Below are 18,565 nucleotides of genomic sequence, written 5' to 3' on the forward strand. Positions count from 1 at the left end.
CCATGTCCTGCAGATCCTTCCTCCACAAGTTCTCAACTTCAATAGGCAAACGGGAATTGGAAACCATGGTGAAGGAACTCAGAACAGAGAGCCTAATACAAACATCAGCATGGTGTGGGCTAGCATGAGCCCAGTTACAACTCAAAAGTAGGACAAAAAAAGTAACAACACTACATCATCCCCCTTCTTTACAAAACAAAAGAATTACAAACTGAAATACAAGAAAGTAAAGAAAAGATATGCATATATGAATAATGGAAATCAATTGATGTACATCAATTCATGTAAAAGTCGTTAAATCTGAAGGGCATGGGTGCATTGCCGCAAGCCTCTCTGAAACTCCAGAGTCACTAAAATTACCACCTCTTTGTGAGTCTGAAATATCTGAAAAAACTCAATCATGTACATCCTCACCCACAGCAGGCTCTGTAACATCTGACAGAGTGGAAGCAGACTGACTGCAACTTGCACCAAAGGGACATGAGACCCAAGTGCAAAACCAGCAATTGCCACCTCCATTGTCCAGTGGCAGCTGGTGACATTTCAAAGTAGTGGGGCGTAAATGTTTGTGATGAATACCCAGCGAGTGAGCAAGACTGGTGTCACAAGAGGGCTCCAGGGTGTTCTACCCCTACATACCCCTCCCCCCACAATGCCCTACCCGCCGAGAAAATTTTGTAAAGATTAACCAATGGGGAAAAAAAGTGGCGGTACTTACCAAATTGAATAGGGTGGGCCTTGAGAGCCAGCTAGGGCCGTGGCTAGGGGTGCAGCTGCGATGGAGACATTTAACATCGGCATTGTCTTGGTATCCGTTCCCAGGTGATGAACCTTGACCAAAAGCTCCATTTTACAGCAAAATGTTAAAGTAAGTTTCCAAAAACAGTGATAGATTTTGAAAGGACACTATACAAAGATTCTGTACCACAACAGAACTTTAACCCCTTCCCCGCCATGGACGTAATGGTTATGTCCATGGCAGCGCCCGTGTGGCGCCATGGACGTAACCATTACGTCCTACTACCGGCCCTCGGGGGAAGCGCTAGCGCTCCCCCGAGGGCCACCCCCCCAGGCTTTGCATTTCTCTTTCGATCACGTCGGGGAGGCCCGGAGAGGCTTCAAATGTATTTCCTTCCCTTTGAAGTCTCTCCCAGGGTTTCAAAAGCCGGATTGCTTGCAATCCGGCTTTTGAAACCCCACTAGACACCAGGGATTTTTTTTTTTTTATGAAAGCGACATAAGGTGGCTTGGGCAAGGGTCGCTCCCAGGGGGGCATTTTTTTTAATGGCCTTTTCTGCCCCCCCTGGGGGCAGATCGGCCTATTATTAGGCCGATCTGCCCACGGGGGCAGAAACCTCTAGGCACCAGGGATACTTTTTTTTTGTTTGGTTTTTTTTTGTTTGGTTTTGTGTTTTAGGTGTGGGGAGCGACCCCTTAGCCAAGGGTCGCTCCCATAGGGGGCAAATTATATTTAGGCCATTTCTGCCCCCCTTGGGGGCAGATTGGCCTATTTTTATGAGGCCAATCTGCCCCCAAAGGGGGTAGAAACCACTAGACACCAGGGAATTTTTTTTGTTTTTCACGTAAGGGGAGCGACCCCTTAGGCAAGGGTCGTTCCCCTGGGGGGGCAAATTTATTTTAGGCCATTCTGCCCCCCATGGGGGCAGATCAGCCTATTTTAATTAGGCCGATCTGCCTCCAAGGGGGGCAGAAACCACTAGGCACCAGGGATTTTTGTTGTTGTTGTTGTTTTACAGATGGGGAGTGTCCCCTTTAGGCAAGGGTCGCTCCTCTGGGGGGGGCAAATTGTATTTAGGCCATTTCTGCCCGCTTTGGGGGCAGATCGGCCGATTATAGGTCAATCTGCCCCCAAAAGGGGGAGAAACCACTAGGCACCAGGGATCTTTTTTTGCGCTGTCACGCTAGGGGAGCGACCTTGTAGGCAAGGGTCGCTCCCCATGGGGGGGCAAATTTATTTTAGGCCATTTCTGCCCCCCCTGGGGGCAGATCGGCCTATTGTCATTAGGCCGATCTGCCCCCAGGGGGTGCAGAAACCTCTAGGCGCCAGGGCAAATTATTTTTTTCTTTTTTTGTTTTTTTAGAGATGGGGAGCGACCCCTTAGGCAAGGGTCGCTCCCCTGGAGGGGCAAATTGTATTTAGGCCATTTCTGCCCGCTTTGGGGGCAGATCGGCCGATTTTAGGTCAATCAGAAACCACTAGGCACCAGGGATTTTTTTTGCGCCGTCACGCAAGGGGAGCGACCTTGTAGGCAAGGGTTGCTCCCGGGGGGGTGGGGGGGCAAATTTATTTAAGGCCATTTCTGCCCCCCTGGGGGCAGGTCGGCCTATTGTTATTAGGCCGATCTGCCCCCAGGGGGGGCAGAAACCTCTAGGCGCCAGGGCAAATTTTTTTTTGTGTGTTTTATTTTGTTTGTTTGTTTTTTTAGAGATGGGGAGTGACCCATTAGGCAAGGGTTGCTCCCCTGGGGGGCAAATTGTATTTAGACCATTTCTGCCCCCCTTGGGGGCAGATTGGCCGATTTTAGGGCAATCTGCCTCCAAGGGGGCAGAAACCACTAGGCACCGGGGATTTTTTTTTTGGCGCCAATGTCACGCAGGGGGAGTGACCCCGTAGGCAAGGGTCGCTCCCGGGGAGGGGCTGTGGGGGTAAATTTATTTTAGGCCATTTCTGCCCCCCCTGGGGGCAGATCGGCCTATTGTTATTGGGCCGATCTGCCCCCAATGGGGGCAGAAACCTCTAGGCGCCAGTGCAAAATTTTTTTTTGTGTTTTTTTTTTCTTTGTTTGTTTTTTTAGAGATGGGGAGCAACCCATTAGGCAAGGGTCGCTCCCCTGGGGGGCAAATTGTATTTAGACCATGTCTGCCTCCCTTGGGGGCAGATTGGCCGATTTTAGGTCAATCTGCCCCCAAAAGGGCAGAAACCACTAGGCACTGGGGATTTTTTTTTTGGCGCCAATTTCACGCGTAGGCAAGGGTCGCTCCCGGGGTGGGGGTTAGGGGGGTGGGGGACAAATTTATTTTAAGCCATTTCTGCCCCCCCGGGGCCGGCTGAGCTAGAGGCCAAAATCCACAGGTAGGCACTGTTTTCTATGAAAAAATTTGATGTGTCCACGTTGTGTTTTGGGCCATTTCCTGTCGCGGGCGCTAGGCCTACCCTCACAAGTGAGGTATCATTTTTATCGGGAGACTTGGGGGAACATAGATTAGCAAAACAAGTGTTATTGCCCCTTGTCTTTCTCTACATTTTTTCCTTCCAAATATAAGAGAGTGTGTAAAAAAGACATCTATTTGAGAAATGCCCTGTAATTCACATGCTAGTATGGTCACCCCAGAATTCAGAGATGTGCAAATAACCACTGCTCCTCAACACCTTATCTTGTGCCCTTTTTGGAAATACAAAGGTTTTCTTGATAGCTATTTTTCACTCTTTATATTTCAGCAAATAAATTGCTGTATACCCGGTATAGAATGAAAACGCACTGCAGGGTGCAGCTCATTTATTGGCTCTGGGTACCTAGGGTTCTTGATGAACCTACAAGCCCTATATATCCCCGCAACCAGAAGAGTCCAGCAGACGTAACGGTATATTGCTTTCAAAAATCTGACATTGCAGGAAAAAGTTACAGAGTAAAACGTAGAGAAAAATTGCAATATTTTGTTTTTTCAGTTGTTATTTTCTGTAGGAAACCCTTGTAGGATCTACACAAATTACCCCTGGCTGAATTCAGAATGTTGTCTACTTTTCAGAAATGTTGCGGTTTCTGGGATCCAGCATTGGTTTCATGCCCATTTCTGTCACTGACTGGAAGGAGGCTGAAAGCACAAAAAATCGTTAAAATGGGGTATGTCCCAGTAAAATGCCAAAATTGTGTTGAAAAATTGGGTTTTCTGATTCAAGTCTGCCTGTTCCTGAAAGCTGGGAAGCTGGTGATTTTAGCACTGCAAACCCTTTGTTGATGCCATTTTCAGGGAAAAAACCACAAGCCTTCTTCTGCAGCCCCTTTTTCCCATTTTTAAAAAAAAAACGAAATTTTCACTGTATTTTGGCTAATTTCTTGGCCTCCTTCTGGGGAACCCACAAAGTCTGGGTACCTTTAGAATCCCTAGGATGTTGGGGAAAAAGGACGCAAATTTGGCGTGGGTAGCTTATGTGAACAAAAAGTTATGAGGGCCTAAGCGCGAACTGCCCCAAATAGCCAAAAAAAGGCTTGGCACCTGAGGGGGAAAAGGCCTGGCAGCGAAGGGGTTAAAGATGTAGCACTGTCGTAAGGGGCAGAGCTGCAGACTTTGGAGCTGGACACGTAAATTCGAGTCTCAGTGCGGGCTCAACATCCTGTGATTCTTGGTAAATCACTTAATCTATGTGAGCCTAAAAAAAATTTAATGTTTCCTTGTGTAAAATAAGGGAAAGTGAGCAGCCAATCTATGCACATAGATAGACTTTGTGAACTATTAACTTTACCATGCCCCAGGGCCCCACACCTACGTGCAAAGCATCTTCCCACCTAGTGCGGTGGGGGAGCTGGGACTTTGAGGCATGTGAAGCCGGAATGTGTGATGAGGCCAGAAGAAATTCTGTCTGCTGTATAAACCACAATTAAAGATTCAGCTGGGGACTGGGGTCACTGTGAGCACACTATAGCGGTGCTGCTTTATTTAATAAACATTTTAAAAAACAGATTTTGGTGGACAGAGAGGGGCAAAGCAAGGGCGCCCCTGGCTTCCGAAAGTGCACAAGAGGAATGACTCGCACCTTGCCCCCTTCAGCTCCGCTACTGCTTGTGCACACCTGTGGTATTAAAGATGGGCACATACTCACACACTCACGCTCAACACTCAGACTGACACTTGCAGTAACAGTCACAATATTTTTCAAACATGTGGGTACGGTCTCGCATTTATCTGCTGTACCGCAACTCATGCTGCAGCTACCTCAAAGTCTCTTGACTGAGCGTGGGCACAGCACGCCGCTACCATTATTTGCATTGGGATTTGTGTATCCCGTGAGACATGGAAGGCGGCAGTCTCTATGTCGTAAGTGCAGTGCCCAACTAATAGGGTGACCAGACGTCCCGGATTTCCCCGGACTGTCCCGGTTTTTAGAGGACTTCTCCCGGTGTCCCGAGTCCCAACGCTTCTCCTAATTTTAGATAAATGTCCCGGTTTTGGGGACAAAGGTCATATTATTAAATAAATGTCCCGGTTTTTGGAACAAAGGGCAGATCTTCTAGGGAAGCATAAGTTAGAGAGGCTTACAAAGTCTGAAATAATTAAAGTATTTTATCCGTTACTGTCAGGCGACACAAAGCAGAGAGATGGAGTGGGAAGCAGAGACAGGTAGGTGGGGGTGGAATTGGGGGTGCAGGGTGGGAGGTCAAGCCACAGCTAATTTTATAAATGTAGTCTTGTACATACATGTGTGTGTGTGTGTGTGTGTGCATATTCACACACACACACACATATACCTATATGCACACATTCACAAAGCTACGCAAAAAAATAGGACAGGACAGATATAAAAGTGAGTAATGTATTTAGTCCTTCTTTTATGTCTGACCTGTCCCGGTTTTTGCTCTTCAGAATCTGGTCACCCTAAACTGACATGCATGCTGAAGTGTGCTTCATTTGTAAATAAGAACGTGCCGGTGCCCAAAGCTCTCCTTTAAAACTCGGGGCTGCTGCAGTTTAAATGTGCGAGCACAGAATACTGAGGCAGTGTAATCTTAACGTCATCTTTGGTCCCTTTAATCTGTTCACAGACATTCCCTGCCCCTTCAGTTCACTCGCAGCGTTCTGCTATCTCGCTTAGTGACGCTTTCTTGTTTTTCGATCCTCCGTCTGTCCCATCTGTCATTTGCTCGCAGTAAATGCTTGAGGCAGAAAAAATAAGTGCCGGTGACAAGCACCGGAAACCACCGGCTCAAATTAAGCCTGGTATGTTGTCAGTTACACTGTAAAGCGCAGCGGAGACCCACCGCTGGACTACCCTGGCCATTCACTGTTAGGTGGCACCCTAAAAGCCTCGTTATTGGCACTAGTGCTGAACATACCTATACATCTACGCATATCTACCCTTATGAGTACCAGTACTCTTCTCGCCTAAGGAGAAGTTCTGGTAATGAAGAGCAAAATGGAGACGTACCGATACTCGGTACCAGTGAGTATCGGCGAGTACCAGACCATTTAAAGCACTGACATTACTACACACAACACAAAACGCTATATTTCTGGAGAAAAAAAAAAAATCAGTTTCAGCTCAAACAATTTGTCATGGGTCGCACTTTTACTACTGAGTCAGCTTGCAGCCTGTGTGCAGGGCCAGCTTTAGCGCTGGAAGGCCCTGTGTGAGTGTCTTTTTTGGTGCCACCCATGAACCACTCTTCAGATTTCCTCATTACCACCTGGCAAAAGTGCCGCTCATCTCTCCAAAGCCCTACTGTCACACACGTTTCATTATTTTTAAAGTGCTTGTAAAGGCTGACTTTACTAATCCACTCAGCTATCCACATAAATACAGATCTGTTCTAGGCAGCAGGCATATTAACCCTCTCCGCTACCTCATGGTGAGTCAAAACCGACACTAGGCAAAACTTGAGCTCTCTCTCTCTGGTAGGACCATTAATCACAAGAGTTATCTTGACATTTTTATTGCTGCCTGAAGTCTGGCTGAACAAGGAACTCTTTTGCGGGTGCATTTAAATTGTAAGTTATTGCTAAACACAGCGATCCCCATGAGGTCATTGCCCCCCTTCCAGGCCAGCGCCCAGTGCAGTGCACCACCGTAAAGCCAACCCTGTTGTGTGTTAGGGGAGGGGGTTGTGGGGCTGTGTGAACATGTCTCCCCTTTACGCAGCAGAGGTCAAGCACTTTCTGTTGTGTCTGCAGCAGGCTCTACGTGCTCCATGACAGTGCCTTGTCCTTTAGTGAGTTCTTATCTCTTGATTCGCAAGCGATGGACTCTGTGTCACTGTCTTCCCTCAAGTGGTGCCTGGGGTCCCTGAACCCAGTATGCCGTTACACATTAGAAAGGGTGGCTGTGGGAAGCCTGTGGCACTAGCTCTCGAACCATGAGAACTGAAGACGAAGACAGCCTGGGGAATGGGCCTGGGGTATGTGTTTATTCATGCTGTCAAAACTCTTTTTCACGGAGTGACCTACAAGTGTATAAGTGACAAAGGCATACTGAAATGTGAGCTGGCATGGGGGATTACTGTAATTTATCCTAATGTTGTGTGTTTAACACTAATGTCCAATTGTATTTGAAAAGATACCCTTAAACTATTGTATCTGTATTTTCAGCATCATCTGGGCAAAGCAAAGGTGACAGTGGCCATGTCAGCGGGAAGGAAGCAGGCCACTGGGAATCAGGTGTGGACACCACCAACATCGAGGAACCCAGTGGCATGCAGGGAAAGGGGATTGGCACTGGGGCCACGACTGACTCACCATTTTCTTCAGATGCCTCCAATGAAGATCAAACCCTAGTGGTGGTGGACCTTGGAGTGACTGTGACACCTGCGTCATTGTCCGTCACCCAGAGTCCAAGATTCACCCTCCCTATTGCTCCCACCCCAGTTGGCCGTAGCCGCCCCCCTAAAAGAGGCGGTGTCACCTTCGCTGCAGGCACTTCCGCCCCTGCCCCAGTCTCCCAGGCTGTGCTCACTGAGGAGGCTGTAGACCTAATTCAGACTATCGCTGTAGGCCAGACTACACTTCTGAATGCCATCCAGGGGCTGGTAGGCCAGAACACACAGATGCTGGCTTACCTGGATGGCATTCACGGTGCCCTGTCTGGCCTACAGCAGTCATTCCAAGGTCCATCCTCCTCTTTGGATGCAATCTCCCACCCACACCAACCCAGTACCCAGATTCCCAACCCTTCCCCATTCAAAATCCCTCAACCCAGCCCTGTCCCAAGCACATGCAAACATTTGCACACACCCACAAGCAGCGCATCCCAACATGACACAGCAAAAAACACAGACACCAGACACACCATCATAAGCGTACCAACAGGCATCACACCCACCATAACACAAACACACACACCCACCACTACCACATCCCCACAGACACAACACCCGCCACACACTACAAGCACACCCCCAGTCAGTGCACTCACCACTACACCAACACCCACACATGCCACAAGCACACCCCCAGTCTGCGCAACTACACCTACACACACAAGCACACCCCCAGTTAGCTCATCCACCACCACACATGCATGCACCAGCACACCCACAGACACCACACTAGCACACACCACATCCACAACAGACACATCCACACATCCTGAACCCAAACACCCAGACTCACCCACCCAACAGACAATTAGTAAAAGGCACAAATCTAAACATACAGCACATACACTAAACCATCAAGCACCCACACCTTCAACACACACATGAACAACAGACAAACCCTCTACCTCCCAACCCCAAATCCCTCCTGGACATCCTACCTATTTTTCTAAAAAAGACCTCATGTTTGCCTTGGCCCCTTCTTCATCCCAGACCTCCCCACCCAAACATCTTGGAACCCCTTGCCAAACCCAGCCCACCCCTTCCAAATCCCAACCCAACCCCTCCAAATCTTAAACCACCCCTCCACATCCCAACCCGCCCCTTACAAATCCAAACCCATGCCTTCCAAATCCAAGCCCACCCTTTCCAAACTCAAGGACTCCCCAAAAAATTAAGATCATTGAGGTGCCTCCTCTCTGTTTTTCCAGTGACATTAGGAAGCAAGCTTTGGGCAAACACCCACACAATGGAGTCATAGCCTGGTGCATGTGTTTGTTTTCTTGTTATTTTCTTGATTTAATTTATGAGAGAGGTATCTCATTTATATATTTAAAAAAATGTGAAAATCCCCTTTGCCCTAGCCTTATTTTGCATTGTTATTAATTGTTATATGGCGTTCTTTCTAATAAGGAGCACTTACTCTCATTTGTGGCAGTGAAAAGCACAGGTTGTATATTTTAGATTCTTTTTCAATACATACATTAGTGTTGTACATTTGTGATGGACATATTAATTTTGATACAAGCATTCGTGCTGTTACTGGACACTTACACAAAAATTATATAGGTTTCTGTTTTTGTGACTGGAGAACGCATGTGTGTTTATTTTGACATGATGTGTCAATAATATGCACACATGCATTACACAGGTAACCTGGCAAACTGCAGTTAAATGGGATCTTATGTTTGCAATATAATGCACACACCAAAGAGGCATGTGACCTTCATACATCTCTGCCATGTTTGCAGTTTACCAATTGAATTGGTAGTATATTCTGTGTACACCCACCTGTAGCATGTTGTAGTGTAATTGCTACATTATCGTGGGATTGTTTGGCTCAGGTTGGGTATACTGTTTCAGTTGATCTTTTTGATAGTGTGGGGACATCATTGCACCCACCTTTGTGAACACATTTCTATTTGTTATTGCTGAGACTTTTTCTGTAGATGTCCAGTGCCATGAAGGCAGTTCGTAAGATTGGTGGGTACTCCTTATAGCTCGAGGACTGTTCTGATACATTTTCTGACTACAACATTACACACTTAAGCATTGCGCAGCATTATGGTGTTGTTTGCAAAACGTAAGGACCCATGCACAAGCCCGGTACTACAGTGAAGCTACAATTCCCAGGATAATAGGAATGACATTGACTTACCTTCTGTTCAGGCGACAACGGAGTTGATTTCTGGCTTGCACCTGACCCAGGAGCAACGGTAGAACTGGTATGATCTGGTTCATGGCAGCAGGAAATGTGCAAAGTGTTAAAAAGGTGTTTTTTTGTGCTTATGTAGCTCCCAATCTGTCAAATCAGGTGTGGAGGTTTAACTGCCACAGCTTCGTCGGCAGAAATGCACATTGTTATTGGCTCAGCTGTAAAAAGGCTGTCGTCCCGCCGCCAGTTGCTTTTGCCTGCTGCGCCATCAATGCGGGTGAAAACTCTTGGTGGTGACGGCGGACCATCGGCAGTCTTTCACCTGTGCTCCCGCTGACATCTAAATAGGACGAGCGGACTGTCACAGCGGCAGACAATGTTTCAGTCGAAAACTCAATGGCGGGGTCATTACCGCCAACATCTAAATCAGGCCCTTTTTCTTTAGACATATAATTTGACTAGTTTAGGTACCGCGTTAGATGACCTAAAACATTATTCATGTTTAGAAGAGAGAATCGGAGGCTATTTTCTGAGCACCAAATCTTATTGCTAATTTTCTGTATTGCTTTGACTGAGCCTCTTGTATACCTTATGCTAATGCGCCTAAACTTCTTCAGAAGATTTGGTTATCCTGTTGTAATCTTATATGTTTACGGCATGTTCTTGAGATTGATTTATATTAACCTGACTGATAACTTGTACTAAAATTGTTAACCTTATTCCTAATTCCTGCTCCTTAGTGTGTTGCCTAATGTGTTACATTGCTAGTTACAAAATTGTTGTGACTAATGCTAACTCCCAACATCTTTCGGGTCAACCAAAAAAAGGTCTATCACCAGACAGTTTTCAGGAAATTAGCCCAGACGCCCTATCAATGGACATGCTCAAATGCTCCACTTTCCACGATTTACAACACTGGATATTAAGTGTGTTTGTCTATATCCACTAGGAGTTGTCTTCTATCAGAGAAAGTACAGAAATCATTGTTGAGCATTAATCAGGGGACCTTGCATGCTTCCTCCCTGATAACTGGGGTGAGTTATTTCTTGTGGCTTGGCAGCGGTTACAAGCGGTGATGATATCTCCCACTTCAGTGTCCATGTGAGAGTACTACACTTTACTTGACTATGCCTTGGTGTCCCAGATGGGCATGTCTGGTCATCAGCTCCATAGGAGATGCTGAGACTATGATTCTGGTACCTCGTAGCAACAGGTCTTCTTTAGCTGCACTGATTTCATCCTAAATTTTACAGAGTACCATGAGGGTTCTCTGGTTTGCTCAATCTTTTAGTTTTGCACTAAACAGGAAGGAGCCCCAGGGGTTGTTTCTCAGTGAAGTAATGGCCATCTGAAGATAATCAATTTTCTTCAGCAGTCGCCTCAAGGCTTCATAATGATGTGACTTTGGTCATGCCAACTGGGCTACCATGTTGGTTTCCATCACCTTGCGAGAAAGAAATTCCACTGCAGTGCTGTAACCAGGGTGGTATGCAATTTGAAATTTTTACCTTTGTAAATGTAAGACCCATGTTTCAATTCTTGGTGGGAAGTGTGGAGATAGTCACTCAAAGAGAAGAATCATTGGTTTGTAGTCTGTGATGACTCTGAACCTATTTCCATATAGGTAAAGGTAAAAATGGGTGCCATCCCACTTGATGGATAGTGCTTACTACAACTTCAATTAGGGAGTAGTGTGCTTCTATGCCTTATAATGTTTGGCTTGTGAATGCCTTGGGAGTCGTGTATTGCCCAGTGGTTCTTGGAGGAGAACAACTCCTAGGTCTGACTGGGCTTGAATCAGCCACCTGCTCCATTCAATGTGTTGTTGTAAAGTATTTCATAGCAGCCTCTCCAGGAGGGGCGTAACTCATTTGCAGGAATGCTGTTTGGTATCCCTTTCTCTATTCCCACCGTTTTTTGTTATCAATCAATCAATCAATCAAAAAAAATTATAGAGCGTGCTACTCACCCATAAGGGTCTCAAGGTGCTGGGTGGGGGGGGTAGGTGGCGGGGTGATTACTGTTCGAACAGCCACGTCTTGAGGTTTTTTCTGAAGAGCCGGGGGTTCTGAGTCTTGCAGAGGTTGGTGGGGAGGGAGTTCCAGGCCTTGGTTAAGTAACTAAGTGGTTCAGTGAGGGTGGCAAGGGTATTCTGAATCTCCCATGTTATGTGGTCATACTAAGGAAACCTCTCACTTCTGGCCCCTTCTAATCCTGAAAGGGTCTTCTTCATTGTATTTTGGAACACCTCTGCTGTAGAGTAAATCACAGAGTTCAGCCAATTATATCAGCTCAAACCTACATGCATGTAAAAAGTGGTTATTTATTTAGTGATGTTGTCTAGCTTCAGTAGGTATTATCACGAGTTAAGGTCTATTTTCAGTTTCAAGAACCACTGACCTCTGTTGAAATCAGTGAGGATATTGTCGATCATGACTGTGAAGTGCCTCTCCCTCTTTATAGCTTTGTTCAGAAGTCATATTTTATAGGAAATTGCCTCTTTTTTTAAGATCATCCTCTTTTTTTTGCTGCAGGGCCCACCCTTGTTCAGCTGACCTCTACACGGACGCATTGCAGCTCGACGCTGACATCGGGCCAGAATGATGCATCTTCTCCTCAGCACTGACACAACCCAGTTAAAATCCCAGCAAGCTCCCATTAAAGACATCCTCGATGACAGTGCTAGGCCTCACATCGCACATACAAGCTCCTGCCAATAGCATCATCGACTCCACCATGATGCAAGGTTTATCAATGCCAGACCTTGAATCGCAGCTCCTCATCGATGATTCCTCGATGCATGCCTGTGCAGCTGGAAGCAAGGACCCTGCACCCCGACTCCCAGGCCACAAGATACTGTGTCAGAGGACTAAACTCAGTCCTGTATCAGGCCTGCGCTCCATTATCGACAGCCTGAACTCATGACTTGGACGCGATCTGCTTATCAGATAACCCGGTTGGCAATTTTCTTCTCAGTGCTTCATTTCATTTAAAAATTGCATATTTATTATTAGATGCTTTTCATTTTGATGTCAAATAATGTATTAAAATTCACTCTATTTCTCTAGATTGGTGTGGGATTTTCCTGGTGTTGTGTTTTCACTTTATTACTTTCTGAAGTGCTTCATAAATGCTTGTGAAGTAAGCCTTGTCCTCATCAAATAGGTAAAACGGGTCAAAATAGTTTCATAGTAAGTTTATTCAGCCAGAGGAGCCCATGTCCTGCAGATCCTTCCTCCACAAGTTCTCAACTTCAACAGGCAAAGCTGGAGTTGGAAACCCTGGTGAAGGAACTCAGAACAGAGAGTCTAATACAAACATCAGCGTGGTGTGGGCTAGCATGAGCTGAGATACAACTCAAAAGTAGGACAAATAAAGTAACAACACTGCATCATCTTCCTTCTTTACAAAACAAAATAATTACAAACTGAAATACAAGAAAGTAAAGAAAAGATATGCACATATGAATAATGGAAATCAATTCATGTACATCAATTCATGTAAAAGTCGTTAAATCTGGAGGGCATGGGTGCATTGCACGCAAGCCGCTCTGAAACTCCAGAGCCACTAAAATTACCACCTCTCTGTGAGTCTGAAATATAAGATAAAACTAAATCATGTCTCTGTAACATCTGACAGAGTGGAAGCAGACTGACTGCAACTTGCACCAAAGGGGCATGAGACGCAAGTGCAAAACCAGCAATTGCACCTCCATTGTCCAGTGGCAGCTGGTGACATTTCAAAGTAGTGGGGCGTAAACGTTTGTGATGAATACCCAGCGAGTGAGCAAGGCTGGCGTCACAAGGGGGCTCCAGGGTGTTCTTCCCCTATCACCAACCACCTTCCCCCCCCATACCTTTTTGCTTTACCATGCCCCAGGGCCCCACACCTACGTACGAAGCATCTTCCCACCTAGTGCGGTGGGGGAGCTGAGACTTTGAGGCCTGTGAAGCCGGAATGTGTGATGAGGCCAGAAGAAATTCTGTCTGCTGTATAAACCACAATTTAAGATTCAGCTGGTGACTGAGGTCACTGTGAGCACACTATAGCGGTGCTGCTTTATTTAATAAACATTTAAAAAAAACAGATTTTGGTGGACAGAGAGGGGCAAAGCAAGGGCGCCCCTGGCTTCCGAAAGTGCACCAGAGGAATGACTCGCACCTTGCCCCCTCTAGCTCCGCTACTGCTTGTGCACACCTGTGGTACTAAAGATGGGCACATACTCACACACTCACGCTCAACACTCAGACTGACACTTGCAGCAGCATTCACCATATTTTTCAAACATGTGGGTACGGTCTCGCATTTATCCGCTGTACCGCAACTCATGCTGCAGCTACCTCACAGTCTCTTGACTGAGCGTGGGCACAGCACGCCGCTACCATTATTTGCATTGGGATTTTGTGTACCCCGTGACACATGGAAGGCGGCAGTCTCCATGTCCTAAATGCAGTGCCAAACTAACATGCATGCTGCAGTGCTTAATTTGTAAATAAAACTTGCCGGTGCCCAAAGCTCTCCTTTGAAACTCGGGGCTGCTGCAATTAAATGTGGGAACACAGAATACTGAGGCAGTATAATCTTAACATCATCTCCAGCCCGTTTAATCCGTTTACGGCCATTCCCAGCCCCTTCAGTTCACTCGCAGCGTTCTGCTATCTCGCTTAGTGACGCTTTTTTGTTTTTCTTTAGCCCGTCTTTCCCATATGTCATTTGCTCGAAAAACAAGTGCCGATGACAACCACCGGCTCAAATTAAGCCTGGTGTGCTGTCAGTTACACTGTAAAGCGCAGCGGAGACCCACCGCTGGACTACCCTGGCCATTTACTGTTAGGTGGCACCCTAAAAGCCTCGTTATTGGCACTTGTGCTGAACATACCTATACATCTACGCCTATCTACCCTTATGAGTACCAGTACTCTCTCGCCTAAGGAGAAGTTCCGGTAATCAAGAGGAAAAATGAAGATGTACCGGTACTCGGTAACAGTGAGTATCGGCGAGTACCAGACTATTTAAAGCACTGACATTACTACACACAACACAAAACGCTATATTTCTGGTAAAAAATAATAAATAAGTTTAAGCTCAAACAATTTGTCATGGTTCTCTTTTACTGCTGGCAGTGCGTGACTTTTATGCCACCTCCTCTTCAGATTCCCTCACTACCACCTGGCAAAAGTGCCGCTCACTTTCCAAAGCCCTACTGCCACATACGTTTCAGTACTTTTAAAAGTGATGGTAAAGGCTGACTAATCCACTCAGCTAGCTACATAAATACAGATCTGTTCTAGGCAGCAGGCAGTGCTTAATTTGTAAATAGAAAGGTGCCAGTGCCCAAAGCCCTCCTCTTAAACATGCAGCTGCTGCAATTAAATGTGTGAACATGGAATACTGAGGCGCGTAATCCTGAAGCCAACTAAGGCCTCTTCAATCCATATAAAGCCATTCCCTGCCCCTTTAGCTCACATTTGCAGCTTTCTACTTTCTCCCTTTGTGACGCTTTTTCGTTTTTCCCTTCATCCGTCTTTGCCCTATGTGTCTTTTGCTCGCAGCAAATGGTTGAGGCAGAAGAATAAGCCCCAGCCCTCAAAAATAAGTGCCTGTGCTCAGCACCGGAAACGACAAGCACAAATTTAGCGCTGGCAGCAGGTATATTAACCCTCTCCACTACCTCATGGCGAGTTAAAACTGACACTAGACAAAACTTGAGCTCTCTCTTTCTCTCTAGTAGGACCATTATTACAAGAGTTATCTTGACATTTTTATTGCTGCCTGAAGGCTGGCTGAACAAGGAACTCTTTTGCAGACGCTTTTAAATTGTAAGTTATTGCTAAACACAGTGCCCCCAATGAGGTCAGTGTACCCCTTCCAGGCCAGCACCCAGTGCGGTCCCTGTGTGTGTGTCTTAGGGCAGGGGGTTGTGGGGCTGTTTGAACATGTCTGTAGATAGGGGAACCCGACCACAAAGGAGAATACGAGCGTTTCAGTGGAAAGGAGAAACTGATTTTTTTTTTTTATATAGAGAGAGCCCACAACAGAGTCCTGGAACAACGGTCAAATGGCGAAGCCATGACCAAAGCTCCAGAACCCAGAGCAGTCTGCCAATGTGCACCGATTCCAACAACAGAACACAAAGGTAATGAAACGACAGTAGAAACGTAACATAACTTGTTACAGCAACTGAAAATAATTGAATATAAATATTACATCATCTATTACATCACCTCTTTCCTTAAAAAAAAAATTCTAAGCAAGAACAAAATCACGAAACTTGGAAGGCAATTTGACTGTTCTAGAACTACGAGTTGTTACCGGTCTCAAAAAAAGCTCAGAACTGTTCATGTTTACAGTAGAATCTGAATTATCAAAATGCATTTTATTAGACAAATTGTCACTAACCGAAATATTAACATCAGGCAAATTGTGATCTGGAAAATTTGATGCGTTACCCATCAACATAAAAGAGTCTGTGTTTTCATTAGATTGTTCAGTACTAGTCTCTACAGGTACAGAATTACTGACTTCTGTTGATAACATAGAATTTTCACCATTCTTAGAGCAGTACATGTCACAAATTATTTAACTTGCTCACTATTAACAGGTATAGCACTGTTCTTATTCCACCAACCCTTTCCTTCAAGAAAAACAGAAGCCTTTGTGCATTAGATGACTCTTGTAGGTAAAGAAAATTTAGATTCCCCTTTACACACTTGAAAATGTTTTTTGATCAGAACCCAATAATTCACACTTAACTCAGCTTGCCTAACATTGCTTCTACTGTCATAGTTCTTCTTCTGCTTCAGCTGTCTGTCAACACTCTACTTCTTAAAACATTGTCATCTTCAAAACAAGATGAATTACGCCTCTTGTGTAAAATGTCAGACATTAATTTTGGAGAAAGTTTGGTTCTTGGATCTCTTCCCCTGAGTAATATAAAAGGAGTGACCCCAGTAGTAGAATGAGGGGTGGTTAAATATGCCCAAACTTTTTCTTGTAAAAACCCTGCAACATCAGTGTCAGACGCCAAAGCTGATTGAATTCTTTCTTTGAAAAAACAATTAACCCTTTCTAATAAACCATTTGAAGACAGGCTGTATAAAGCTATCCTAAGGTGTTTGATATCATGTAAAGTCATAAAATCACAAATTCTCTTTGACACAAAATGCGTACTACAGTGCTGACTGGACCTTCCAATCTAAACAATTTACTCACAAAATTGACTACAACATCAGAATCCGGACTAGAAACAAAAGCATAATATATCCATTTAGAAAAATAATCAACTACTATTGAAAGATACCTCATAACTTTCAGTAATAGACGAAAAGACCCGGAAAAATCCAGAGCTATTTTATCCCAGGGATTCTGTGGGAACGGAACCGGAAACAATGGCTTAGTGGCAGTTCTCCAGTGTTTGTCAGATACTGTGCATTCAGGACATTTATTGAGAACTTTAACAACTTGTTTGTCCATTCCTGGCCACCAATAGGAAAACTTTAACTTCTTGGTGGTAGCAGAAATGCCCAAATGACCCTCATGAGCTAAATTGATAACTTTGTCCCTAAGTTCAGTAGGAGGAACTACAAGGTCGCCCCTTAAGCCGATGTGACCTTCGCATGAAAGTTCTTTGGCCACTTGACTGAAACATCTGAGCTCATCCGATAACTTCTCAGGCGGCCATTTAGTTTTCACAAATATAACAACTTTGGACAAAACTTAATCATTAGACATTGAAGTCACCCATTCTTGCTCAGTGATATGATTATTAGACACAGCCAAAACATCTATCAATCCCACAACACATTCATGTTCAGAATCTGCATCTATTGAAGCATCATATGGTAAAGTTAAGCGAGATAAACAGTCAGCACGAAAATTCCTACCACCTTGGATATATTTGGTAATCAAATTATACTCCATTAGTTTCGATAACAAACAAACTAAACGTGCTGACGCTTTGCCTAAACCATCACCGTTCAACAAAAATACAAGTGGTTTGTGATCAGTATATAAATCACAACTGGTTCCCCATATGTACGTTTTAAACTTCTGAACAGCCCACGTACATGCCAATGCTTCTCTCTCAATAGTGGTGTAGTGTGTCTCTGCCTCAGTTAAAGTCCTAGAAGCAAAGGCTACTGTATTTTCTTTACCATTGACCCACTGACCAAAAAAGGCACCTAAAACTCTCAAATCCACACACAATCTTAAATCCCCATTTGTTTTTCGTAATCACAATGGGAAAAACCCATACTGATGAATCTGTCGGAGTGATTATGCCCTCAGTTTGTAATTTCTGTAATAGAGCCTTCAAATCTGCCCTGGTGCGCAAAGGAACACGCCTCACTTTGTGTACTACTGGAACCGCGTCCTTCTTTAATTTAATGCAATGTTCATAACCACGCACAGTGCCTACTTGGTCACTAAAAACTTCAGGGAACAAACTTACCATGCAGTTCATAATGTTGTTGGGAATAGTGACATTAGCAATATGGTCAGACACAAATTACTCTGGCAACTCACCCAGAGCAACAAGAATTTAGGGGGTCATTCTGACCCTGGCGGTCATTGACCGCCAGCACCACCACGGGAGCACCACCAACAGGCTGGCGGTGCTCCCAAGGGCATTCTGACCGCGGCGGTATGGCCGCGGTCAGAAACGGAAAACCGGCGGTTTCCCGCCGGTTTTCCGCTGCCCTGAGGAATCCTCCATGGCGGCGCAGCTTGCTGCGCCGCCATGGGGATTCCGACCCCCTCACCGCCATCCTGTTCCTGGCGGTTTTGACCGCCAGGAGCAGGATGGGGGTGAGGGGTGTCGTGGGGCCCCTGGGGGCCCCTGCAGTGCCCATGCCAATGGCATGCAGAC

The sequence above is a fragment of the Pleurodeles waltl genome, chromosome 1_2, assembly GCF_031143425.1.
Source record: "Pleurodeles waltl isolate 20211129_DDA chromosome 1_2, aPleWal1.hap1.20221129, whole genome shotgun sequence".
Taxonomy (NCBI): domain Eukaryota; kingdom Metazoa; phylum Chordata; class Amphibia; order Caudata; family Salamandridae; genus Pleurodeles; species Pleurodeles waltl.